Source organism: Aptenodytes forsteri, unplaced genomic scaffold, assembly GCF_000699145.1.
Source record: "Aptenodytes forsteri isolate BGI_AS27 unplaced genomic scaffold, ASM69914v1 Scaffold155, whole genome shotgun sequence".
NCBI classification, from domain to species: Eukaryota; Metazoa; Chordata; class Aves; order Sphenisciformes; family Spheniscidae; genus Aptenodytes; species Aptenodytes forsteri.
The window spans coordinates 5,004,168-5,018,404 of NW_008794446.1; the positions used below are offsets into that span (position 1 = coordinate 5,004,168).

General features: G+C 40.9%; 1 protein-coding gene across 2 annotated transcripts in view; it reads left to right on the top strand.

The window, feature by feature from the left end:
- The window catches only part of STARD13 (StAR related lipid transfer domain containing 13), a 303,961-nt gene that overhangs the window by 251,458 nt on the left and 38,266 nt on the right, over positions 1 to 14,237 (top strand). The window lies entirely within an intron of this gene.

Genomic DNA, 14,237 nt, shown 5'->3' on the forward strand with positions numbered 1-14,237 from the left:
CTGTCCAACTGATTTCCCATCAACTATTAGAAGATTAAGAAATAGTTGAAATTCAGCCAGCAAGTTAAAAAGTGCCAGGGACTGTATTTCGCTGACATCTGCAGAGCCAACCCTTCTGTATTCCCTCCTGTTACCCAGCTAGAGACATTGACATGAAAATAGTAGGTTTGTGCTTTGGTAGCTTTGGTGTCTCCCGCTGTCTACCCCACAGACCCAGCTTCCTGTACCTGCAGGGAGCAGGCACTGGTAGGTCTCCAGCCTTCCTGTTGTCTTCCTCCAGGGTAATATATGCCACAAAGCTGAAGGGCAGACTCCAGCTTTATAGAGTGATAACTGCAAACATCTAACCTACCTGAGCTCTTTCATGCTATTTGATAAAAGAGCAATTTAAGTCTTTCCTGCTTGTAGCTAAAAATAACAGTAAAAAAGTGTAGAGTGTTGTTAGTCCTGGGTGGTGCACTGATTAGTTCTTTGCTAATTCTGCTTTATTGCTGGCAATGATTATTGTCGAGTAATTACAGGGTTCCTATGAATCTGGCTTCCATTTGCTCTGTGGTGTAACAAGGGTAAGGAAATGAGAAGTGTCAGTACTATGGATACCCGGTGTTATTTCTGCCATAGCAGAATTTTGTATTATAGGGAACAGTTATTTTGTACAATGGTTTTAATAGCTGGAAACAGACCGAGGTGAGCTGCAGAATGGAAAGCCTGCATTTTCACTACATTAACAGCCTGTTCTCTACTTGAAGGAGCACATAAAACCCCCACGGCCTTCTATAAAAAAATGTATGGAAAGGAAACTAGAGACTTCAGCCAAATGCTAAAAATAATAACTATACCAACATAGCCAAGTTGTCTGTTCCTTCCTCCCTCCAGTATGAACGAATAAATGTTTATGTACAGCTATCATGTAGGAATTGCTTTAGCGTGAGTTCTGTATGTTGCTCTGTAGCTGTATGGACTGCAGCTTTCATTGCAAAGGGGACTGAACAAAAGAAAACGATTATTTGTGTGAAGAAAAATCCTGGAAGTATTTTAGTTCAGATATCCAAAACATTTTAGTTCATTGGTAAAAACTGTTTGGTCTGCAGATCTTCAAAGATCTGCACCCTACCAATTAGGAAATTTAAATATCCTTAAAACTCTGGCCTTTGAGTTCACCGCTTTGATATTGAAAGTTATCTGTATCTATTCAGTAAAATTAAACAAAATTTCCATCATGTGATGGATGATGGAAACTGTCTGAACAGCTGTCTGAACAGTAGCTCCACTGCTACTGTAAAAAAGAACCTTTAATTTGACTTTCCCACATTTAGTACTGTTTTTGTGTTGGAGAGAAGTGTTTGGAAGGCACTTTCATAAAAATGGGTGCCTTTGTGAAGACAGAGTGAGGAAAGATTTTCTTTTTTTAGTAAGCAAGTAATTGTTTCCTTTAATCTCTTTGTTTTCCTTATGACTCTATAAAGATCAGCATACAGCCATGTAATTAGTAGCTCTGGACTAGATCATGCTGAAACACACACTAGTGTGACTCCACTGTTTTTACAGCACTACACAGTCAAAGCAAAGGGTAAAATTTAGTTCACAATAACATCTTTACATAAGCATGTGTGATTTCTTCCATCACTGAAACAATTTTAAAAAGCAGTAGAACCATCGAACAACAGAGGTCGTCTGGTCCAACACCTGCTCATGGCAGAGCCAACGTATCGCATCACATCTGGCACTGACATAGGGTCAGTCTAACTCCATAAAAGGAGATGGACCAAGCTGAGAATATCCAGGCTAAGAAAATAATATTTGTGCTTAGTATTAATTTACTGATTTTTCATTTCTTCATACAGTCATAAGAAGACATCCTGGCAGCTCTCATTAGTAATATTCTTGTAGTAAATAGCAGCTGGAAAAAAGCGTTAAACAGATACAGGTCTTTGATGTTTAATCTTCTCAGAAATAATAATAATAATAAAGTAGACATCCATGAATTATGTTAACCTTCATTTTATAAATGATTTTTCATTACAGTCTCGAGGCATGATGAAATGTTAATAATGTTGATACACTTCAATGATAACAATTACGATATGGTTGTGAATCAGAAAAAGTCATCTGGGTGTGTAGGTACAGCTCTTGCCTGTACTTTCAGGATAATGTCAGCCCTCCTGTTACGGGACTGTATGTAGATGACAACTTCTTCCAAACTGTGTAAATAACTGACATTCTGCTGTTTGGGGTTTAGTTTTTCCAGAAGAAATACACAGGACAACTTTCTCAATAGGCCCTTTCATGGAAAAAGCTAATAAGGAAACGGTGGGATCTAAGGGCAGATCTGCTTGTAGTGTTAAGCAGCTGATAATGGCAGATGATACTGATAACACCAGGTGGGAGCTCAGCACTTTGCGTTACATTTACTGTGCACAAGCCATGGATTCGGACCTCTGTCTTGAATATTTAAGCTCTTCTGTATGTGCCGTATCTTACAATGTTCCTTGCACTACAAATTACTCATCTCACACAGAACTCCAAAAGAAAGTGCTTTAATCTTAATTTGTGATAAACAAGAACTGAGAAGTCTTTTTTCATTAATACATCAAAGTATTATCTCCAAGGGGAGTTAGTTTCATATTAATGTTCAGTGTTTAATATAAATTCACAGCATGAAGATCACCTCAGATGGGTAGAGGTTCTCTGATGTATATCTGATTGCCCACATGTCATTTGGACATCTACAGCACATGAAGGGTATAATCAAAGAATAATTAATATCTTGATAAGGAATTATGTTTTGTTCTACTTATCTGAATAATTCAGAGAGAAAGTTTACGATGACAACATCTATCTTTTGGGGTATTGTAGCATGAAGACCACCTCAGATGGGTAGAGGTTCTCTGATGTATATCTGATTGCCCACATGTCATTTGGACATCTACAGCACATGAAGGGTATAATCAAAGAATAATTAATATCTTGATAAGGAATTATGTTTTGTTCTACTTATCTGAATAATTCAGAGAGAAAGTTTACGATGACAACATCTATCTTTTGGGGTATTGTTTACATTTTCACTCAAATTATAACATGAAGCATTCTCCTGCATTCCATAGTGCCTTTCATCTGATGAGCTCCAATTACTGTCTGACCAATTAACTTCAGTACCGCACACGTGCAAACCACGTTGGGTATTGTGGAAAAACTAAGTGAGGCATTGAAGTCTGAAACTTGACCTCTAGTTTAGGACACTGAGCTTGAAAACCCTGACTTCCAGAGACATTAAATTTCTGACTTAAATTGGAGTTACAAGTACCCATGAGAGCTAAAACTAATGCTCAGACCAGCACTACATCCTCTTGGGAGCCCTCTGAATGTCAGGCCACTCCAGAGACCTTGTGCATCTTATGTGCTGCTTGAATTCAAGCTGTCTGCAAATGTCTCCTAGCCTTGCAAGAGATGACATTTTTCAAAACCTTGCAAGGACGGAGCGTAGCTGCAAGCCGCATGTAGTGGGGTCCATCTGCTGCATCCAAATTCAAACCAGATCTCAAGGGCAGAGTACCAGACAAAACACCTTGTGCAATTTATGTGCACTGAAGAAACATGCCTTGTGTAGAGATCGAAGAATTTACTGCTCCTGTAATTAAAGTATTAGCAATCTAATCAAAAAGTTAGTCCAGGTACAAAGATAATAACACTTATAATTCCAAGTATAAAGTTATGGCAAGTTTCCAGTAGTGGTACAGTTGGAATTGATACATCTATACTTCCTATTAGCTACACCTCTCCCTGGTGTTATGCTTACCCTTCCTATGACTCTCTGGGTCTTAAAATCAATGGTGCTAGTCTTCCTCAAGAAGAAAAGGGGTGTAGAGGAGCTTACAGCAAGTCTTCATCTGAAATTCTCCACTAGGAGAAGTATGATGTTGCTGGTGGAGATTTTTCTCCTCCTCACTGTTGGGTCAGTTTAGGGTTATTTTTGTACAATTCCTGAAATAGTCACAGAATCACAGAATGGTTGAGGTAGGAAGGCATGTCTGGAGGTCATCTTGTCCAACCCCCCTGCTCAAGCAAGGCCACCTACAGCTGGCTGCCTAGGACCATGTCCAGATGGCTTTTGAATATCTCCAAGGACAAAGCCTCCACCGCCTCCCTGAGCAACATGTACCAGTGCTCAGTCACCCTCACAGTAAAAAAGTGTTTCCTGATGTTCAGACGGAGCCTCCTGTGTTTCAGTGTGTGCTCACTGGGCACCACTGACAAGATCCTGGCTCTGCCCTCTCTGCACCCTCCCTTCAGATATTTATACACATAGATGAGATTCCCCCGGAACTTCTCTTCCCCAGGCTGAACAGTCCCAACTCTCTCAGCCTCTCCTCATCTGTCAGATGCTCCAGTCCCTTCATCATCTTTGTAGCCCTGTGCTGGACTCACTCCAGTAAATCTGTGTCTTCCTTTAACTGGGGAGCCCAGAACTGGACCCAGCGCACCAGATGTGGCCTCACCAGTGCTGAGAAGAGGGGAAGGATCACCTCCCTTGACCTACTGGCAACACTCCTCCTAATGCAGCCCAGGATGCTGCCTGCCTTCTTCACCAGCAGGGCACATTGCGGGCCCATGTTCAAGTTGGTCCACCAGACCCCAGGTCCTTTTCTGCAAAGATGCTTTGCAGCCTGTGGGCCACTCACTTGCTCTTTCACTCTTCAAAAATAATCATAGAATCATAGAATCATTGAGGTTGGAAAAGACCTCTAAGATCATCGAGTCCAACCGACTTCCAATAGAAGATATATAACATGAATATGTAACATGAACATATAACATGAATAGGTACATGTAGGTGCGATGTTTCAATGACTATTAATATCCATTAGTTATGGAAGTATCAATGGTACATTGTAAACATGGCTTTATAGCAAATCTGGGTGGCAAGTGAGCACACACTTGAAGATTTTCTAAACATCATCTGGACTCAACATTTCCCTTCTAAATAGAAGCTCAGCAGCTATTTTGGTCTTCAGGCCACTCTTTGGTCCATGCTTCATAGAAGTTTAGATGCCGCCTAGATCTCTTAACTTGGAAACCCAAAAGCAGAAACTCATAAAATGAGTCTGTTTTCAAAATTTGTCCCATAGTGACTTTGTGAGTCACCAGAAGTTTTGGAATAGATCCCAAGGGATGGGATTGTTATCCCTTCTCTACCTAGTTAATCATGTTCCTTCCACATTAAAAATACAATATATTTTATATTATACCCCTTAAAGTCTCACATTTTCCATACCTTTATCCAAACACATTTTTCAGTGGACGTACAGTGCTCAGGTATCAAAGCCCTGTTAATTATCAAGTCAGCAGTGCTCGGCTTTTGAACGGCAGGCCAAATAGCTGGGAAGGGCAGCATGGTACGGGGGAATGGGTGGGTGGTACTCTGTCCTCTGAGTCTGTGCTAAGCCAAGACTCATGGGGGCTGTCAGAAGGCAAGAAAAGGAATATAAATCCTAATGGGGAAGGGGGAGGATGTGAAGGGAACTGAGCTCTTAATCACTTCTGCCCATTAGCAATACCAGAGTATTTTTCCTAAGACTAAAGGGAGGCGAGCCTGGTGTCCTTGTCAGCTCCCAATTTATATATTATTTGAATTTTATCTATCTCATAAATCCCGTTAGTAGTTTCAGCTGGATAAAGTATTCTCCTTGTTTCTTGTCATAAACTGCTGCAGCGTTCTTTTATGCAGCTGCCACATTTCATCCTAATGCAGCTGCATTTCACCCAGGGATGAAGTGATCCCTATATATAACTTTCGCATCATTTTTTATAACCATTTAAAGTGCCTCAAGATGAGATGTGGGATGCAAGCTATTGTTTTATTAGTGTCATCACAAAGTGCTGCATTGTACAAATCAATTGTAAGCTAAGAAGAAAAGTGGTTTCGAAGTGATACTTGAAGATAGGGAGAGAATTTTTGGGTTAGGAGGGATTTAAAATCCTGGTTTAGGAATTTAGAAGGAAGATCGCAAAAAAAAGGAAACAAACTAGCATCAAGTAAGGTTGTATTAACTGAGTGAACACGTGGGACAGCAGGTAGCAAAAATGTCAGAGAAATGAATGGCAGAGAGTTAGTTTTAAGTGACTTCGGAGTGGAAGATATAGGAGGATGAGGAGAAAGGGAAACCAGCAGTAAATAGAAATGATCATGATGATAAGCAGCAACCAAATATCTGGAGAGGACGCTCAAAGGAGGACCTGAATCTCTTGGTTTTATCACATAGCTGAACCATATAACATGGATGTGACTTTTCAGCATCAGTTGGCACTATTAAATGTCTTTGCTGTGGTATTAATGTTATATCTGAGACTTTCAAATGTTAAGACAACTACTTGGTGTCCAAATCTCATTGCATTGTCGTATTTAGGTACCTGATTGTGCTGAACACCCTGTACCTCAGCAGAGCGAGTTACTTGGAAGTCTACATAATGGGAGAATTCCCTGGGGAACTGATTTTATGCTAAAGACTCTTAGGGACAGTGATGGCTGCCTGGAAGGGCAGCTAATTACTCTGAATTGGGAGTCCCTCAGGTTACTTCTTGCTCCTGAGGTCTTTATGTGTCCCTGTGTCCCTGCTGGCTTGTTGTGCTGGCTGCTTCAATGGCCCCTGCAAGTCACCCCTTAGCTTAAAGAGCTTGTGGGGTGTAGCACAATGTACAAAGGTCTCTCCTACACTGTAAACTGTTAGTGTTTTCCCTGTTGTTGAGATGCTATTTGCATAGCTGCTTTCATGTTTTTAGCATGAGTGAAACCATTGTGTTATATACCTAGCTCTGATGAGATCTAGATGTGAAAAATATTAATACAGGCACAGTGTTCCCAGACCTGTAAAGTTTCATGCCTGGTGAACCTGCTATAAATCTCAGGCCTACCAGTTTTACCAGTATCCCATTAATTTAGGAAAGGAATCCATCATAATCCTTTCACCCAAAGGGGAGTTACGTTCCTAACTCCTTGCTGGAATAACACACCTTTCTTCTTTCTTCTTGGGAAATGCAGCCTTGCTCAAGACAAAAGGCTGACACAAAGTCTCCCAGCTGGGCTGTGCAGAATTTGGTTATACTAGGGAACAAAACAATTGTCATAGTGGTTGAAAGAAACAGTTTATATAGTCCCAGACTATGTCTGAGCAATAGAAATGTCAGTAACTCAGAAGGAAAAGCTATATAAGGGGCCATTTAACCAGGAAAAAATAATCTCATAACACTGTCTTTAGTTTGGTTTCATTTATTCTGTTCTGGAGAATCCTTTTCCAAATCTGTGGTGGTAGCAGTGAGTAGTCAGATAAGACCCGAGCTCAGTATTGAGCCCACTCATCTCCTGATCCCAGTGTCCTTTGGCAATGAATTTTATAGATTGCTTTAAAAAAAATACTTTATCAGTTCAGATTGCCTTCCTTCTTTTTCATTCCTCCGTTTTCATTAAAATCTCCGTCCTTGTGCTGCAAGGTAGAGTGAATAGAAGTTCCCAATTTCCTATTTTTGTATTACCCCCGATTTTGTACCCTTTTATCATAACCCTTCCTTATTCATCTGCTCTCCAAGGTAGACAGTCCCAATCTTTTCATCTCTCAGCATATGAGATTTTTTTGTCGTGTCCATAAATAATCATGCTTCTCACTTTAAACCTCTAAGAAGTCAGAGCATGAATGGACATCATCTGACTATTATTCACCAAGTGGAAAGACTTACACATAAAGAAACTGCTCATGAGCTTGAAAGGATCTTTTTCTATTGACATTTGAATTATATTCAACCACAGTAGTTTAAAAGGTCCATATTTTATTGTATTATTACTGGTACCACAATATTCTGCAAAAGCTTAAGGTCTATTAAAATAACACTTTGACAGCTTTATTTGTTCCTTGCTTGCAAAACATAACCTTGCCTCTAATAGTAATTATACAGCATGATATAAAATAATTCCAATGAAATTCCACTTTTGAAAACCTTATTATCAGGATTTATTGAAGAGTATGCACCATAGTGTAGTAAAATAATATAAATTCATTGTATGCTTCTGTTTTATTTTATTTATGATATATTTGTACTATAAATGGTAATTTTACAGGTGCATGGTACAATTACCTTTGCGTTATTATTGGAATTCTTCTGGAAAAGTCCTATAGAGTGGAAGGGAATGGGGTAAACCATTAGACCTCTACCTAAAAGCATTCCCTCAGATATGGAGTTCTCAGGAAATTATGCTAAAAGCCTTAATAATTTCAGAGACACCAATATCCTTTGCACAAAAATTTATACCATCCTATAAATAAAACTTTAGAATTTTCCCTTTTAAAGAATCCTGGTGGGTACAATGCAACATTAAAATGTTACAGAAAATTGTTATCTGTCTTTATTAAATTGCATGGGACTTTTTCCTTAGGGAATATGAGAAGCTTTGTATTTTTCCATGATTCTAACCTGCTTGCAGTAGTGAAGCGAGACCATAATCTAGTAGTTAAGGTATTAACCTGCTCCTTGCAAGCTATGGATGTGAGCTTCTGTTTTGCTGTGAATTTCCTATGTGACCTTGGAAAGTCACCTTTCCTCATATTTACAATATTTTCCTGTTCTTTACAATTTAGCACCTCTACCCTACTGTAGTCTAATTTCTTAGCTCCAAAGTAGCTTTGCAAATGTCATTCAGTGGAAACCTATCGGCCTTTAGTGTTACATAGTAGCTGAGTGACAATGGCATGATGGGTTTAGGTATCTAAGAACTTCAGAAATTTGGGATTTGGTCTGTCCAGACCAGATTTCTAAGGGTATTAGTAACTGAGGAGTGACATAGCCATATTTTTATGGGCAGTTAAAGGAGGCAGGCACCTAATTCCCACCAATCTTGTCTCTAACCTGCTTATGCACTTCTGAAGTGCTTTAAAACCCCATTTGTAAAATAAGAATAAGAGTTACATGGATAAATATCTTAAAGACTATGAGACGTAGGGGCAGGAGAGTAACGAGGGCCATTAAAGTACCTCAGACTGGGCTGCAAGAAGAAGCTGAAACACACTGGACCTGTTCTTATACAGCTTCAGCCTGAACTGAGCTTTCCTACAGATCCCATCTGCCCTCATGAGTGCTCTTCTGGGAAGACATCAGGATGGTGGCATGGCTTGTTGGTGACATGACAGGTGTATGGGGCAAAAGGGATGCATCAAGACCAGCGAGGCAAGGCTGAAGCTCTCCCACATAGTTTCTACAGCTGCCTTGAGCGTGCCTCATGTTTAAGACACAATCAATGTTTCCTCCCCAGGAGTATTCTCTGGTTCACCTTTCACACAGGTCCACAGTGGCTCCTGAGAGTAAAAGGTGTCATTAAACCCAGGGTTGGCCTGAGTCTCCAAACTGACCCTAAAATGCCAGGTAGATGTTGTTCTGGAAGATGCAGTACAAACTCTGTCATCCCAACAGTTTTCCTCATCTTGAAGGAGAGAGTAAGACAAGGACCAAAAGTTAATGTAAAGCATAGCACCAGACTAACCACCTGCAAACCCTGTGAGCTATAACTAAGCTGTTACTCTACTCCCAAGCAACACTTGCAAGTGTGAGACCTCTCCTACCTAACAGACCGGCTTGTGATGGCCACCGGAGATCACTGATGCAGTTGCACAGTAAAATGCACTCCTTTCCAATTACTTGATTAATCATTTTCTCTAACACTCCCAGATATTTTATCTTAAGCCTGGTAAATTAGATTTAAGTGGTGAGCAATACAGGGGAAATAAAAAAGTGAGCTTAAACAGTGATTTGTTACAGACAGATGAATAATAAAGGTTATCACATAAAGTTGACATAAACACAATAGATGGGGTAATTATGTACCTTATTTATTCCAGTTGCTATTTCTTTCACTGCATTGTGCAAAGGGATATCTGAATCTTAAATAAAAAATACAGTTTAAAAAAAGGGAGAAACACCAAAACAGACGATAGAAGAGACAGAGGGAGAATGGCAGAAAGGCAGAAAGAAGATGAAATGCTGATGTCTAGATAGGAAAAGGGAAAGTACTGTAGTATCTAGGTCTTAGCACCGATATTCATGGACATTAGTAAGGTCCCAAGCTAGAAAATTAATTTACTTACATGATTTTCTCTTGACAGAGCAATTTTCTCCAAACAACTTTTTAGACAGTTCTCTTTCATGTGAGGAAGGACTGTCCTGGTGGTTTGGTTTTCTTGGAATCATTAGAATGCAGCTAATGTGGACTACAGGACCCTTAGAGGATCTGGGTCAGCTTGCTAATCCAACAACAGACCATTGCCGGTTTTGGGGGGGTTAGTTTTCTGCCAGCTTAGAGGGTTGAGCTAGATCTCTGAAGGGTTAGCCAGGAGCCGGTGTGGCGTGAAGGGAAGCAGGAGAAGGAGCCAGATGGTGTCGGGCAGGCAGGGCAGGATGTCCCCTTTGGTGGCAGCTGGCTGCTGGAGTCTTCCTCTGGTGTTGGGCACTATCAAAGCAGTTTATGAAGAATCAGCGAAAGTGTTGGGAGAGAGGGAAAGACTGCAAGCAACTGTCTCCATTTCAGTCCCAGAATAGCCAGAGCACCCACATGGTTTGTGGGAGACAAGCTCAAACCTGCTTAACACTAGAGATGGACTCAAAGCCAGGTCCCAGCTGTGCTCTGAACATCTGTCACGTTTCCTGGGTGAACCTCTCTCTCCTTATTTTGCTCTATTTAGATCCTAAATAAATAAAAAAATGGATCAGAGATTTGCACTTCAATCTCCACTGTGCGATATATGCTTTGGGCTACCAAATCAGTGTCTCTGATAAACGTTTAATTTAATACACAGTGGGACAACTCTAGGAGGAAAGATTAAGACACAGTCCCATGGGGGGGGAGGGGGAAAGATAGCTTGGCTGATCAAAAAGGTGTGTGACAAGGTTTTAAGTCCCTGCTTGCACATGGGCACTGAAAGGTTTTGGTGAAGCAGGGGGCAACTTCTGGGGAGCCTCTGGGGAAAGATGTGAGGAAGATCAGCAGCAATGTCTGTGCACAGGGGACTTTGAACATACATCCTGGAAAGAGCTGGTAGATGAGGGGGATATGGAGGCCATGAGGAGATCATCACCCTGATCTCCCCAGAAATGTGGCTGGAGGGCTTTTGTGTGTGTGGATCTCAATTATAACTTGCTACTGGTAGAAAAGTGAAATGGAAAAAAGAAACTTGTTTCCTGTCAAGCTTCAACTAAAAACTGAAAAACCCCTGAGAATTCAAGTGTTGTGAGACATACTGATGCTTGTCAATATTTGTGACTGAGTTATTATCTAGCCTTAATAACTAATGATTGTCATTAACTGCTGCACAAGCAAGTGGAAAGCAGTAGGTAAATTATTCCTGACTCTTTTTTTAGTCAGCAGAGCAGGGCAGTAGTGCATAAGCACAAACCCACCATCAGGTGTGCTGGGGTGAGCCGCCTTTTGGTCCCACCAAGGGAGATGCTGCTTGTGGGTCGGTGGTGGCTCACATGCTTCTGGGAGGACCTGTGGCTCCTGCTAGCCTTGAGTGCAAAACTACGAGCCATGTCCTCTCTAAAATCACTCTTCTCAGTGTGACGGCCCTTCTCTGTGCTGTTGGGAGCCACCTGTGAACACATGTAATGTTTTCCAGGTCCTTCAGGGTTGCACCAAGACAGTGCAGCTGCTGCAGGCTGGTTCAGACCCCTGCGTTATCCTGGACCTGGGAACAGAACTGGACCAACACTGCCAAAAGTATTTCTGCAACCCTTCATTGACAGCTTCAGCGAGGTCTTTTTGATGCTGTACTCATCTCTTCTCAAAGAAGTCTTCACTGATGTTTAACTAGCAAGTAAAAAAAGGCAAATATTGGAGTATGTGCACAGAAAGAGAAAGTTAAACTGAGCATCTCAAATTATGTTTTAAGCATTACAATATCCAGTAATGAAAGAATCTGTATTGCATTCTGAACTTTAACTTGGATTACATGCCCAGAGCAAGATAATAGAAATCACCTTTGGTGTCTGCTGCGGAGTAAATCCTTGGCTGTGCCTTTTCACCTGAACTGCAGGAGCGGCCAAGAGGGGAATTGGTTGGAACAGGTGCCTTTAGCCAGTAGAAATACACTGATATGAGCAAAGTCATACTACTGGCTGGGCCAGCAGCACATTGCACTTCTCTCCTTCTGCTGTCCTCTGAATAAGACCAAAAAAGAAAGAGAGATAGAGGGAACTGGGCACTGATACGTGTCCGAGGGAAAGAGAGATAAAGGAGGGAACTGGGCACTGATACGTGTCCGAGATCCAGTATCCTGGAAGCTGACTTAGCAAATCTTATTCGAGGGGGAATCTGTTTGTTTAAGATGATCATTTAGAAGATGAAAATACTCCCAATAGATTCCTTCATGGTGGAGACAGAGTCAAAGATTTGAAAGCAGAAGTTAATCCATCAATCATTTTTGACTGGTTGCAGTGTGTTACAAACAGTCTCATACAAAAGAAAAAAAAATGAAAACACATGGGTGAGATTTACTTCCTTGGTTATTCCCTGAAATTATTCACTCATTGCAAACTGAGATTTTTTAGATCTCACTTGGGCTGCAGGAATATTCCTCAGCAAGCTCCTCTGAGCAGCCAACTGCAAAAAACATTGAAATATGATAAGCGTATAAGAGCATTAAATGGTAGCATTCTCCATCACCCACAGCCTCTGTTAGCTGTGCTTCCAGGCCAGATGAAGCTAGAATGTACGTACAGCTGTTCTGAATTGTAAAATACATTTTGAAATGGGACTGATTCATCTGTGTTTCATGAGATTGAATTAAGCAAAAGAAAAAAGTATAAAGACTTGTCTTTTTTCCAAGCATTTAATAAAAATATTCAGTCTCACTGGAACATAATAGAGATGTGCTTTCAGCACACAGATGTGCAGTAGTGAGAGCCACGTTTTATGTAAGCTGCTCATTCTTTTGTGCAGTGTTAAGAACTGAATGTACTTTCATACTCCTTTTTTTGGCCTTGACATGAACTAATGTCAAACCAAATGAAGACCTGGTGGTAAATCCTTTTCAGCATTGCTAATGATTGCAGCCATTGCGGAGCTGTTACTGGCTGTCTAATCATCTTTGGGAAATTGGGCTTTTGATAAGTAGATCTTGTATTCTGAATTTTTATTTCTGCAAGAAAATTTGCTGGCATGACTCAGTATTTAGAGGATCAGAAAGGTGTGTGGGTCACATACTGCAGAGTATATTCAAAGCAAGTTTTATGGTGAGCTTCAGTGGGTAAAGTCATTAGGGGTATAATGAGCGATTTGAACAGAATTACATGGGGAAAAATTCACACCAGCATCTCCTATCTACAAAAATACATTTTAGTAGAAAACAGATTTACAACTGGAATTTATTTTGCATGCAAGGCAGAACATGCAGAAGAGCAACTGAGCCTGATTTTCTTTTTCCAGTTCCATTGCTTGTTTTATATTTAGGGCTTTGTATTATGGCTGCCTAGATTTTACAGCCACAAATGTGCCAAAACCCTTGACTCGTTCATTCAGGTTGAATAATAAGCAACCTAAAATGTCTGCTTTCTTCAACACCTGCACACTCCATTCCTTCATGTTTTGCAAATGTAAAAGGTGCAGATACGTGTTTTGACTTTGATCTTGTAAACCGAAACTGTTCAAGTGGTAGATCCTGATCTAGATCTGGGCACCAAGGAGATGTTGCCAGGTTTCCCCATCAACCCACATTTATCTGGGTGAGCCTCTATTTTCAGTTGTTCCTCCAGTCGCTCTGGGAGCAGCTGCACATGCAGGCAGGGCGGGTGCCTGCACGGCCGGGCAGAGCCGGACCTGGCACACTGCTTTCAGGTCTCCATAAAATGAGCCCGTGCAGCTTGATAAAAATTGAGGTACCCTACTGTCAACATGCTTTGGTCATCTCAGAGGTCAGACGCATAACTGTATGTGTAACTGCTGGAGTGCACAAAGTCTGTTTCACTGGAGGCACTTCAAAATTTATCCTTTATTTATGTGTAGCTGACAATTATTTACTGCTGCTTTAGTAATTGCATAGGGTGGATCTGCCTCTCCTGTGCAAAAAGCTGTAAGTCTTATGTAGTCCCCCTCTTGAACATGATTTTCTTCCATTCCCTCATGCTCACCTATCCCTACTGTCACCTCCAAAATAACAAGGGACTGTTCTCTTGTCCAGCTGATTATTCCCCCACCTCTTCCACAG